Source organism: Primulina eburnea, chromosome 11 (genome assembly GCF_022965805.1).
Source record: "Primulina eburnea isolate SZY01 chromosome 11, ASM2296580v1, whole genome shotgun sequence".
NCBI classification, from domain to species: Eukaryota; Viridiplantae; Streptophyta; class Magnoliopsida; order Lamiales; family Gesneriaceae; genus Primulina; species Primulina eburnea.
In genome coordinates, this window is record NC_133111.1 from 4,261,438 (window position 1) to 4,275,428 (window position 13,991).

General features: G+C 37.5%; 1 pseudogene; it reads right to left on the reverse strand.

Moving 5' to 3' along the window:
* Window positions 1-12,172: 12,172 nt before the first annotated feature.
* Window positions 12,173-13,915, reverse strand: LOC140804541 (histone-lysine N-methyltransferase SUVR4-like; annotated as a pseudogene).
* Window positions 13,916-13,991: the final 76 nt, after the last annotated feature.

Sequence of the window (13,991 nt, forward strand, 5' to 3'; positions counted from 1 at the left end):
GTTGCTCAATATCATATTATACTTATATTTTTTTCAGGAGATTTTATTTCTTGTCAATCAAGTATAATTTCTTCTTCTTTTTCCCTATGATTTATGTAACATATTGATAGATCCATACATGTATATGTTTGTTTGTTTAAGAATTGAAAGAAGATGACATAAACAAGTTGGAATTAAGTAAATTAAATTTATTGATGCGTATGTCTAATAAAGCAATACCATCCCATCCCAATTCAATGCTTTTTGTGGTTGAAGTTTTGTATGGTTGAAAGAAAGACCACGGATTGTGATATGTGCAATTAGGCAAAAACTTGTGTGAGACGGTCTCACGGGTCATATTTGTGAGACGGGTCTCTTATTTGGATCATCCATGAAAAAGTATTACTTTTTATGCTAAGAGTATTACTTTTTATTGTGAATATGGGTTGGTTTGACCCGTCTCACGGATTATGACCCGTGAGACGGTCTCACATGAGACTCACTCGTGCAATTAATGCAAATTATACAATTGTTGTCTTGAAAATATAACAAATTATTTAAAATTATTAAATAATATATATTAAAAATATTTAATTTAAGCACCCGTTACTCTCTCTTTCAATAAAGAGACCAATTTAGATGGTCCAAGCATTATAATTTAAAGAACTTATATTATGCATAATTTATGTGAAAAGAACTTCAATGGAAAAGAAAAAAAAAGGGGGTGAACCCCACCTCCGAAGACCCCACACAGAGCCGCCCCAAGTGAACGGAGGTAAATCAGGGTTATGCACCGACAACAGGTACTCAGAGGAGAGGTTGACAGGAGAAATTCTCCATAAAGGGAGAGCCGAAACTCGATCCTCACCAACATGGATTAAAGTATTCTTCACTCCAGTTAAAAATTTTGAGAACTTACGTTCATGTCTTGAATTAAATGTATCAGAAAAAATTTCAAAATTGGGCTGACACACAAAATCTCAAGTCACGCAATTTCATTAGTTGGATCCAATTATCTTGAAGAAATGTTGAATTGGCTAGTTTATATATGCCTTCAAGAGGAAAAGAGAAGGGGAAATTGTTGAGGAAAAACTCATAAACAACAGAATCCATCATGCTAAATTATTAAGAATTCATTCAAAAATTAAGCGGAAGCGTACTTGAAGTCATATTCCTGAATTCATTTATATAATGTTTATCATTATCTTCTGATATTTCTGTTTTAGCTCATCATAAAAACAGAAAGTACATTTATTTCTCTACACATTAAAGACTCACAACTTTGTGGAAAAGTTGACAGCTAAGTCACCCGTACTACCGCTTTACAGAACCGTACATGAGATTTTCACCTCATACGACTCCTCGTTCTATTCTTTCGAATTCTATACATTAAATCCCAATAACCTGAAAATTTAGCTGATCAATTTATTTTGTACTTAACCTGCCAGCCTGCGGCGCCCGGACCACAAAGGAGAACTCAATACGGAAAACCTCCCTTAAGGGATCCCCTCCGGTGGTGGACCGAGGCAGAGCCTTGGCTCTTATTCAATTCTTTCGAATTCTATACATTAAATCCCAATAACCTGAAAACTTAGTTGATCAATTTATTTTGTACTTAACCTGGTAGCCTGCGGTGCCCGGACCACAAAGGAGAACTCAATACGGAAAACCTCCCCTAAGCGATCCCCTCCGGTGGTGGACCGAGGCAGAGCTTTGGCCCTCGTCGCCCCCACCCCCTTTCAACAGTAAATGTATCCTGCAATATTTTCACCTGCTTTCAACAGAAAAGTTATCTTTTGCTGTCTTTGCAGTATTCATCACTTCCGCGTAGACATTTAAACGCCTTGATAGGATGGTTAAGATGAGCAAAGTCAATTCCATGATCCTGCAGATTATATATGAGAATGTTCATACGTAGGAGGGGAATGGAGCTGTCTTGAAAAGCAAATGGAAAATTCCTATTGATGGATCCGGTTTTCTACACGCCCAAACGCAGCGGAAGATTTAAAATTTTTATTTTATTTTGAAAAACAAAATAATATTGCTTTGGAAGTTCGTATGATTTAACAAAACATTCATACATAGGATGTTAGAAATTATACCTTTGTGAATTTAATTCACTTGGACACCAACCGATCCGGTATTAGAGATCTGGCTCTTGATGATTCCCTACGAACTTTCTTCAAAGAAATCCTCCTATCAAGTCCACGACTAGATAGTGTGTTCCTCTTCCAATTTGCACTAGAAAATATGGAAGATATTTTGCGTAGGAGAGAAATTAATTGAGAGATGGCTCAAACCCTAACCCTAAATCAAGGTGGCCGAATTTTTCTTTTCAAAATTGGTGGAGGCTCACGTAAGTTTATTGGTGGGTGTTGTGGTTTAGCTTTTCAATTATTATTTATAATAAAATAAGAATAACCTAATTACATAATTAACATTAATGGGCTTGATTTAATTAATTGGGCTAGTCCAACTAGTTTAATTAATTTAATCAAAGTCCATTAAAACTTTATTTAATATGTTGGACTTGTACCCCTACAAGCCCATTAAACATATTATCCACCAATTTTAATTTATTAATTAAACAACTCAACTTTTGAGCTTAATAAATTAAATACATTATAAATTCAACATTTGAATTTATTATTTAAATTATAAATTCAACTACTTGAATTTACATCACCTCCAAAATTTAATATTTAATAAACCCAACATTTGAGTTTAATAAATTAAATTCTCAAATTTTATAAATTCAACTCTTTGAATTTATTCTCTCAAAATTTAATTATCATAAATTCAACTCCTTGAATTTACTATATAATATAAATTCAACTTTTGAATTTATTCTCTCTACGGGAACAAACAATCCAGTACTTGTGTGACCCTCAATGGTTCAGGGATACAGTTAGCCGTGGGTTCACAACTCTTTGTGATTCAGGACAGAATCCTTTATTCGGGCTTACCCTAGTTAGCCCTATTCTTTCTATCAACACCTTGATCAAGAATGTCAGAACTCATTTCTGATAGCACCCATCGGATCATGGTAAGAGCGTCTAGTAGCATCGTCCCATGATCCCCTAGGTATCACTGATAGTGCCTGCAAGAACCAGTCGATTATGATTAACGTACAGTACGGTCCCTTCATCTCATATATCCCGATCGAATCTGCAACCATTGGTTCATCGAGGGTTGCATATTAATTCGATAACTATGTGATAACTATAATAGTGGCATCGCGTGTACTATTTGGAGAACTCCTTCTCCAACGTACATCTCGTACTCTGGCCAGAGATTCCATGCACTATTATTTCATTATATCACATAGGATATCCACACCCGTAGGTGAGCGGTGAATCCCCGACTACAATGCACTGGCTCCTATATGTGTCGCAACTGTACCCAACCTCGCCACCTGATGACTCTCCTGGAGCCGGTAAACGAGTCAAAGCACAGCCCTAGCATATAGAGCCTCAGTGTTGTCCCGGGTCGTAAGGACTAATGTTGTACAATCATAACCACGGACTTATCCTCTCGATGAATGATAACCACTTGGAAAGTCCGAGGGAGGGTTGTTTGGTATAATCATCCTATGACTACCCATCTGCATGTTTGGACATCTCTATGCCCTTACTAAGAAACGTAGTACACAACATCACAGATGCTAGTCTCAAGCTCAAGCGACCTTTATCCATGTTTTAGGCGGCTGAATCGACTAGGAACGAATTTAGATCATACAGTATTTACAAACGAGTTTCAACATCTAATTACGATTCATTTGTATTAAAGTATAATCAAGGTCTTTATCTATGTTTGATAACATGGGTATACAGATAAAGAATTAACAAACCATGAAATAATGAATTATATTAAAATAAAGATTGTTTATTACACTTGAGTCAATAAAATCCCTAGTCAACAGTTGACTTGTAGGGCATCTACTCTAACAATCTCCCACTTGCCCTAGAGCCAACTACCCATAAACTTTAATCCCATTGCTTCGCGATGCTTCTCAAACAATGGTCCTGGCAAGGGCTTAGTAAGTGGATCGGCAACGTTATCTGCAGAGGGGACTCTTTCGACTGATATGTCTCCCCTTCCCACAATCTCCCGGATGATGTGGAATTTCCTCAGTACATGTTTGGATCGCTGATGAGACCTTGGTTCCTTTGCTTGCGCAACGGCACCAGTGTTGTCGCAGTACACCGGGACTGGATCAACTCCATTAGGAATAACGCCCAACTCTTGGACAAAATTCCTCATCCAAACTGCCTCTTTCGCTGCAGCAGATGCAGCAATGTACTCAGCTTCAGTGGTGGAATCCGCAACGGTGTCTTGCTTGGAACTTTTCCAAGAGACAGCCGCACCATTAAGCATGAATACAAAACCAGAGGTCGATTTCGAATCATCTACATCACATTGGAAGCTAGAATCAGTGTAGCCTTCCAATTTTAATTCTCCACCCCCATAGACCATGAACAAGTTCTTAGTCCTTCTCAAGTACTTAAGAATATCTTTCACGGCCTTCCAATGCATTGGACCAGGGTTCGCCTGATATCTGCTTGTAACACTCAAAGAGTAAGCAACATCAGGTCGTGTCGATATCATACCATACATGATACTACCAATGGCTGACGCATATGGAATACGTGTCATCATCTCTATCTCTTCATCAGTTTTGGGACACATAGCTTTAGATAGAGTAATACCATGACACATTGGTAAGTATCCTCTCTTGGACTCTTCCATAGAGAATCGTTTTATAATGGTATCGATATATGTGGCTTGGGTGAGCCCCAACATCCTTTTTGATCTATCTCTATAGATTTGTATTCCTAATACATAGGATGCTTCACCCATGTCCTTCATGGAGAATTTACTGGCTAACCATACTTTAGTTGATTGCAGTAATCCTATATCATTCCCAATGAGCAGGATATCATCAACATAAAGTACCAGGAATGTCACTGCACTCCCACTAACTTTCTTGTACACACATGGTTCCTCAGGATTTTTTGGCAAAACCAAACTCTTTGATAGTGCTGTCAAATCTGAGGTTCCAACTCCTTGATGCCTGCTTGAGACCATATATTGATCTCTGAAGTTTGCATACCTTATGCTCACTTCCTACTGATGTGTATCCCTCAGGTTGAGACATATAAATTTCTTCTTTGATGTCTCCATTGAGGAATGCAGTCTTTACATCCATTTGCCATATTTCATAGTCATACCATGCTGCTATGGCTAGTAGTATTCTAATGGACTTAAACATAGCTACTGGTGAAAAAGTTTCCTCATAGTCAATTCCTTGCCTTTGAGTATAACCTTTTGCAACCAGTCTTGCTTTGAAGGTCACTACCTTCCCATCCGCCCCAAGCTTTCTTTTGTAGATCCATTTGCATCCTATGGGAACGATTCCCTCAGGTGGATCCACTAATGTCCAGACTTGGTTTGAATACATAGAGTCCATTTCTGACTGCATGGCTTCAAGCCATTTGGTTGAATCAGTATCAGATATTGCTTCTTTGAAATTCATTGGATCACATCCAACACAAGGCTCATCATGGCCTTGTTCATGAAGAAGTGTATATCTGGCAGGTGGTCTAATAACTCTATCAGACCTTCTAGGAGCTTGTACTTCAACTACTGGTTCTAGGGGATTAGGTTCAACTTCTAAAGTTGAGGGAGTATCTTGAATTTCTTCAAGTTCTATCATCTTGCCTTTTCTATCTAATAGAAACTCCCTTTCCAAAAAGGTGGCATTTCTTGAAACAAACACTTTTGCTTCATTAGGATGATAAAAATAATATCCAATAGAATTCTTTGGATATCCTACAAAGTAGCACAAAGTGGATCTACTATCCAATATGTCTCCCACTGTCTGCTTCACGTAAGCAAGACATCTCCGTATTCTCATGTAAGAATATTTGAGAGTTTTTCCCATCCATATCTCATATGGTGTTTTATCCACTGCTTTAGTATAGACATTATTCAACAAAATTGCCGCAGTTTCAAGCGCAAAGCCCCGAAACGATGTAGGCAATTCAATGAATCTCATCATTGATCGAACCATGTCCAACAAGGTTCGCTTACAATGTTCAGAAACACCATTCAATTGTGGTGTTGCTGGTAGAGTCCACTATGAGAGAATCTCATTCTCTTTTAGATAACCCAAAAATTCAGCACTTAAGTATTCTCCATCTCGATCAGATCGAAGTGTCTTAATACTTTGTTTTAGCTGTTTTTCTACTTCAGATCTGAATTCTTTGAACTTTTCAAATGCTTCAGATTTGTGTTTCATAAACATACCCATACCTCGAATGGTCATCAGTAAATGTAATGAAGTAGGATTGCCCATATTATGTGCTAACACTTAGCGGGCCACAAATGTCTGTGTGGATCAAATCTAATAGACCATGCGCACGTTCCACGTTTCCATCGAATGGAGTCTTGGTCATTTTTCTTTTCAGACAGGACTCACGGGTAAGTATAGAATTTATGTCTGACAAGTCAAACATGCATTCTCCCACTAGCTTGTGCATCCTTCTTTGAGAAATGTGACCTAGTCTAGCGTGCCATATTTGTGCGGGATTTGGATCATCTAACTTTCTTTTGTTTGCTGTTGAAATAATGTTTACTTTGACATTCACTTATCATTTGCAGAACATTTCTGGCGCATATAATTTCTTGTGTCCGGACTTCTTGCAGTGAAATAAATATGTTCTAACTTATCGGGCTTTGTAGGCCTTTTAAGTGTCTTTCAGAGTTTGCTTCTTATTGGGATTGTTTTTCTTGTGAGGGGCAAAACATTTCTTTCCCTTATCTTGTGGACCATTTTCGTCTGACGAGAGGGCCATAAGAAAAACAACAATTCCATGTTTTATGGTGATCTCATAAATTATAAGCGTATTGACTAGCTCTTCAAGGCTATCATCTATCTTATTCAATTCACCATAACCCCGTCAAATGAGGAAGAGAAATACAACAAATTGATGTTATCAATTAATTCGTTAGGAATCACATATTCCAAGCCCACCACATTCTCAATAAGCCCAATCATATGTACACCATGCTCATGGGCTAGAGCCCCATCTTGTATGCATGTAGTCATGAGCTTTTAAAATGGTGTGCAACACTGTACGAGTTTCATGTATCATGCAACTCTTGCATGTTTATTCGGATGTCAGCAACATTCAACATTTTCTCAAACTGTCCCTACAGTTCATTTGACATAGAAGCGATCACATCACACTTTAGCTTGCATACTATGGTCCTACCATCTTGCATGCTTTGTCAGTTCAGCAGGACTGACAGTAGTGTGTATATCATTTTCTCTGAATTTAGAACAATTTTCCCAACCAGTCTTGAAAATTAGATTCGATTAGCTTGTTAATAATAAAAATTTATTACGTGACGAAATCGAAAATATACTGATACGGAAACAGAATAATAGTTGCTGATTATTTTAAAATAATTTTAAGATATAAAATATGGATTTCATTTTATAAATCTCCCTCCCACTATTTTGACATTTCCACCACCCTCTGATGAAAAAGGGAAATCGTATTTCCTTAGTGGGCACGTAGAGTCCAATTAGCCAATTATAATCCCGAATAATATCAGCCAATTATAATTTCTAAAAGGTAGAGTCCAATTGCATCCCTATGCAACCTCCACGTGTTTTGCCTCACGTTTAATAAGGACCCAATAATATGACGTCGTTTATTTTCACGTGTCAAACCAACCCATCAATATTGAATTGTAGTGGACGGTCGCTATGAGTTCCCCAATAATATGAGCCGAAGTCATGGGAGTTCCACTCAATTCACATCATATGTCCGGTGGAAGACACAGCTTTCCGGCGTACAGGCCTCCCCAATAATATGAGCCAGACACTGTCCGCGGGTAGCGATCAACATGCAACCACGGTTGATGGAAGGCAAGGAAAAATTAAACTCTTTTAATTTTTACTTTATCGGTTTGATATAAATTTTGAATCTTATTCAAAATGAGGGATTTTATTTTCAAAAATTGTCTCATCATTTAAATTTAAAAACGCGTGCCACGAGTTTGTATGTTTTCCGGATTCATGCAATTATATTATATAATAATATACATATATGCATACTACTATATATCACATATATCATAATATGACATTCAACAATAAATAAGGATGATCGATCGCCAACACTATTAGATCCATGTGAGCCATACATGGATCCAGGTCCAACCTAGGTGAATGCAGGGATGCAAATGCAACTTATTACAAAAGCTTCCAATATTTTACATGTCTTCATCTTGATCATCGGGCCCACCATCTTCCAGTCTTGATCTCCCACTATTTCTAATTATTACATTTGAATAGCCATGGCACATAAGGGATACATCTCATGGGGGTGGGAACGGGCCATAAACCAGGCCCACTTTAATAATATCAAATATTATAAAATTGAATAAAAACAGTAAAATATCCTAACATACACCTAACACATTGGTCAAGGCTCTCGATCATCCTTCATGCATTTAATATCAAATATTAACATCAATTTAATTAAACAATTTAATTAATTGATAAATCATATATCTAATAATTTTATCACTAACCAGCACAATTATTAAAGAATTTAATAAATTAAATAAACTCTTTTATTTAATTTCCAATTAAATCAATAATAATTGATTTCTTATAAAACTCATTTTTACCATAAATAATTAAAATCATATTCTAATTATTTATTTTACAAGAAATTATTAATTTTCCAAAAATTAATTTTCCAAAATAAAAAATTGAATCAATTTCAAAAATATCAATTTTCCCCATAATTTTGAAAAATCAGAAAATTGCACCCTGAGCCCAAACAATTCAAGCCCGTCAATTTTGCACGCTTCCCGAGACGATCCCGGGTCGTCGCCCCCGCTGCCCGCCCGCTGCCCGAACGTTTCGGGCAGTGGCAGCAACCTGTGCGCGCAGGCGCGCACAGGTGCCCGCAACGCCGCGCGCAGCGTGCGGACGCTCCGCACGCTGCGCCGCGTTGTGCGCCGCGCGGGGCGGCGCACAGCGTGCGGACGTTCCGCACGCTGCGCCGCTCTGCGCGCGCAGCCCTGCGCGGGGTCTGCCCGGAACAGTTCCGGGCAGATCGCGAAATTTTTTTTTTTTTTTTTGTTTTTCCGAAAAATTTAATTTTTTATGGTGCATCAAAATTTCTGAAAATTTTCTTGTGTGGTTAGAAACAAATTATTCAATATAATTTAAATCATACGATTTAGAAAACCTGGCTCTGATACCACTGATGGATCCGGTTTTCTACACGCCCAAACGCAGCGGAAGATTTAAAATTTTTATTTTATTTTGAAAAACAAAATAATATTGCTTTGGACGTTCGTATGATTTAACAAAACATTCATACATAGGATGTTAGAAATTATACCTTTGTGAATTTAATTCACTTGGACACCAACCGATCCGGTATTAGAGATCTGGCTCTTGATGATTCCCTACGAACTTTCTTCAAAGAAATCCTCCTATCAAGTCCACGACTAGATAGTGTGTTCCTCTTCCAATTTGCACTAGAAAATATGGAAGATATTTTGCGTAGGAGAGAAATTAATTGAGAGATGGCTCAAACCCTAACCCTAAATCAAGGTGGCCGAATTTTTCTTTTCAAAATTGGTGGAGGCTCACGTAAGTTTATTGGTGGGTGTTGTGGTTTAGCTTTTCAATTATTATTTATAATAAAATAATAATAACCTAATTACATAATTAACATTAATGGGCTTGATTTAATTAATTGGGCTAGTCCAACTAGTTTAATTAATTTAATCAAAGTCCATTAAAACTTTATTTAATATGTTGGACTTGTACCCCTACAAGCCCATTAAACATATTATCCACCAATTTTAATTTATTAATTAAACAACTCAACTTTTGAGCTTAATAAATTAAATACATTATAAATTCAACATTTGAATTTATTATTTAAATTATAAATTCAACTACTTGAATTTACATCACCTCCAAAATTTAATATTTAATAAACCCAACATTTGAGTTTAATAAATTAAATTCTCAAATTTTATAAATTCAACTCTTTGAATTTATTCTCTCAAAATTTAATTATCATAAATTCAACTCCTTGAATTTACTATATAATATAAATTCAACTTTTGAATTTATTCTCTCTACGGGAACAAACAATCCAGTACTTGTGTGACCCTCAATGGTTCAGGGATACAGCTAGCCGTTGGTTCACAACTCTTTGTGATTCAGGACAGAATCTTTTATTCGGGCTTACCCTAGTTAGCCCTATTCTTTCTATCAACACCTTGATCAAGAATGTCAGAACTCATTTCTGATAGCACCCATCGGATCATGGTAAGAGCGTCTAGTAGCATCGCCCCATGATCCCCTAGGTATCACTGATAGTGCCTGCAAGAACCAGTCGATTATGATTAACGTACAGTACGGTCCTTTCATCTCATATATCCCGATCGAATCTGTAACCATTGGTTCATCGAGGGTTGCATATTAATTCGATAACTATGTGATAACTATAATAGTGGCATCGCGTGTACTATTTGGAGAACTCCTTCTCCAACGTACATCTCGTACTCTGGCCAGAGATTCCATGCACTATTATTTCATTAGATCACATAGGATATCCACACCCGTAGGTGAGCGGTGAATCCCCGACTACAATGCACTGGCTCCTATATGTGTCGCAACTGTACCCAACCTCGCCACCTGATGACTCTCCTGGAGCCGGTAAACGAGTCAAAGCACAGCCCTAGCATATAGAGCCTCAGTGTTGTCCCGGGTCGTAAGGACTAATGTTGTACAATCATAACCACGGACTTATCCTCTCGATGAATGATAACCACTTGGAAAGTCCGAGGGAGGGTTGTTCGGTATAATCATCCTATGACTACCCATCTGCATGTTTGGACATCTCTATGGCCTTACTAAGAAACGTAGTACACAACATCACAGATGCTAGTCTCAAGCTCAAGCGACCTTTATCCATGTTTTAGGCGGCTGAATCGACTAGGAACGAATTTAGATCATACAGTATTTACAAACGAGTTTCAACATCGAATTACGATTCATTTGTATTAAAGTATAATCAAGGTCTTTATCTATGTTTGATAACATGGGTATACAGATAAAGAATTAACAAACCATGAAATAATGAATTATATTAAAATAAAGATTGTTTATTACACTTGAGTCAATAAAATCCCTAGTCAACAGTTGACTTGTAGGACATCTACTCTAACACCTATATGGTGACGCATAAAACCAGTTAATATGCAAGGTCAACAATGGTGGATCCAAGAATCCAATCAAGGGGGCAACGCATGAGAAGGAAGTCCAAAATTTTCAAAATAGTAATTTCTTCTCTACAAAACACATTCAGTCCTGAGTTCTTATTAATCCATCCTTGTGAAGGAACATGCAAACAATGCAGTTGCTCGTGGACAGTTAATAAACTTGTCATTTTTGCTACCAAAGGAACTTGAAGTACATGCAATTTCTAATAACCTTTTCTCTAGCTGCATGAAGTGAAACTCTGAGTAAGTGCAACTCTACTACTGCATTTTCATGGGAGTCGGAAAGCTTCAAACGGAGAATTATTTTTTTTTTTTAAAAAAAAGACTAAATTACTCGCAGAGTAAGCTCTTCCAGCGCATCAACTTTCCTCTTAGTGAAGAATGCAAGCTGTATAAAGAAAGCAGAAGGAAGAAAAACTCATCGCTTTCAGAGTTTTTCGCAAGAATTGGTATTAGTTTGTCAAAAACAAGGAAATGGCAAAAGGAATATAAGTGGAGTGGTACATTCATACATGATAATAATGTTGGTCCGGAGTATCCACCTGAACAGGAATCTCTAGAGAATTTGAATCAAAACACCAGTCATTGAGAAAATGCAAAAAAGAATGTAGATATAAGTTGCAACAATCATACAAAATCCCGGTTCGAATAAACTCCCGCTGCATTTCCCATTACATGAGTATGCAATTTACACCAAATATATATTTTTCAACTGCCTCATGTACTAATCAATATTGTGTACCATGCTGTGAATCCATACTGAGAAATGTAACAGAGGATCAGGATGAAAAATTCAATAGCTCAACTGACTAGTTATGTTGGAAAGGTTTGATGGCCAAAAAATATATAAATAAGCTTACAGTTACAGGTGATTTATGAACCTAGCAACATTTCCATAGCATGTAGCATCCAAGCAAAGGCCATCTTCATCTTTTCAAACTCCTTCTGTAGCCCAGTCTGCATCGAGCAGCACTGAAATACACATGTTTATCTTTGCCACTGCTATGTTTATTCCGCTCGTATATTTCCATGTTTGTCAATATCTCTCCCACATACTCACAAACAAAGGCACCTTCTGGTAACTCTTCAAGAGCCCGGACACCCCAGTGTTATGAACCTGTAATTCCCGTGTTATACCTCGCTGAACGACTTTATTTCCACATTCCATGTAGCAGCCACATTTTCTCCAGCATTCTTTAATGAACTTTCTCAGAAGGTGACCTATGCATTTTTTGGGTCAATTGGCATTCTCGACCGGCCTCTCCAAGGGGCAATCCTGGCAGTAAAAGAGGTGGTGATTTTGAGGTTCTTGGTTCATGGAAATACAAGATCTTAAAAATTGTTGATTCAGCATGAGTCCTTCTGGAGTATAAGCAAATTCTCCTCCCGTGTCACCAGCACATGCACAAGGTATGGAGGACAGAAGACAGTCCCCTGTACAGCTTGGGCAGCAGTCCTCATTGGCAATGCGAGCTAATGACACATGAACATATGCAGATTGGTAAATTGTGTTCTCATGGATATAAACAAAACTTGTCCGATCCTCATTGCCAACACCATCATATAGAGATATTTTCGTTTTTTCAGTGCCGTTTGTTATGTCAAGGACTTTAAGAACAACCATTTTCTTGCTACTGTAATCCACAGGCTGCAGCTGCAAAGAATGACTGGAAGAGCAACTCAACCTTTTTCCCATATTCCTTTCAGGCCGATCTGTTTCTACAATTTCGTGATGTCCTGGTAATTTGTTTTTGTGAACTCCATCAACAAAATCAGCTCTTATTTCTTCATAACTTTCGCAAATTTCATTCAATAACTTCTCCAGTGAAAATTTAGGCTCAACAGTTTTGTATAATTTCTTATATTTGCTGTCTTCAAATCTCAGGAGTTCATCTGAATTTGGACTGTGAAAGTTATATTGTCCTCTTGACATTATCACATTTTAAGGATAGATGCACATGTTCCACATGATGATGAAGCAATATCGTGAGTGGCTTGAAAATTAGTCCGATGAATACTAGCTAGGTGTACCTGATTTGTTGGTATCTTTCTCTCGTGAGAATGCTGTGATACTTCGGTCAGACCTGAAAGGCAAAAATGCATGATTGACATAATACAAAAATGTGATAAAGATGCTCATCAAGAGTAAATCAATTGAAAATTACCAAAGATTATGAATCACAAGAGTATACATCGCTCATGGAATAGATGTAATGACCATGGCCTATCATCCATCTTGGGACCCTCACTAGCTTTCCCATGCACCGTCACTCGTAACACTGTACTCACATTCTAGGAATATAGGTACAATAAAATTCACATTTTTATTAACATGAGCTATCGTCAATCGACTTTTTACTTTAGCGACCATGAGCACGAGCTATCATCCAGCTTGGGACTTCTAACCTCAGGTACTTTCTCATGCGTCATTATTGTCTTTTATTGTAACGATCCTGAGCTATCATCCATCTTAGGACTTCTCAGCCTTATGTGTTTTTCTATGCGTTATTATTCGTCGCATTATCTCACACCTGAAATTGGCTTCTTTTGTCTTCCTCAGTACTCGAACTCAGGACCTCCAGAATTAAGTACTTAGGTTCCTAGAGTGTGAAGTATAATCAAACTCTAGAAACCAAGGTACTTAAATTAAACCTAGAGGACTAGGGTTCAGGTGTTGGAGA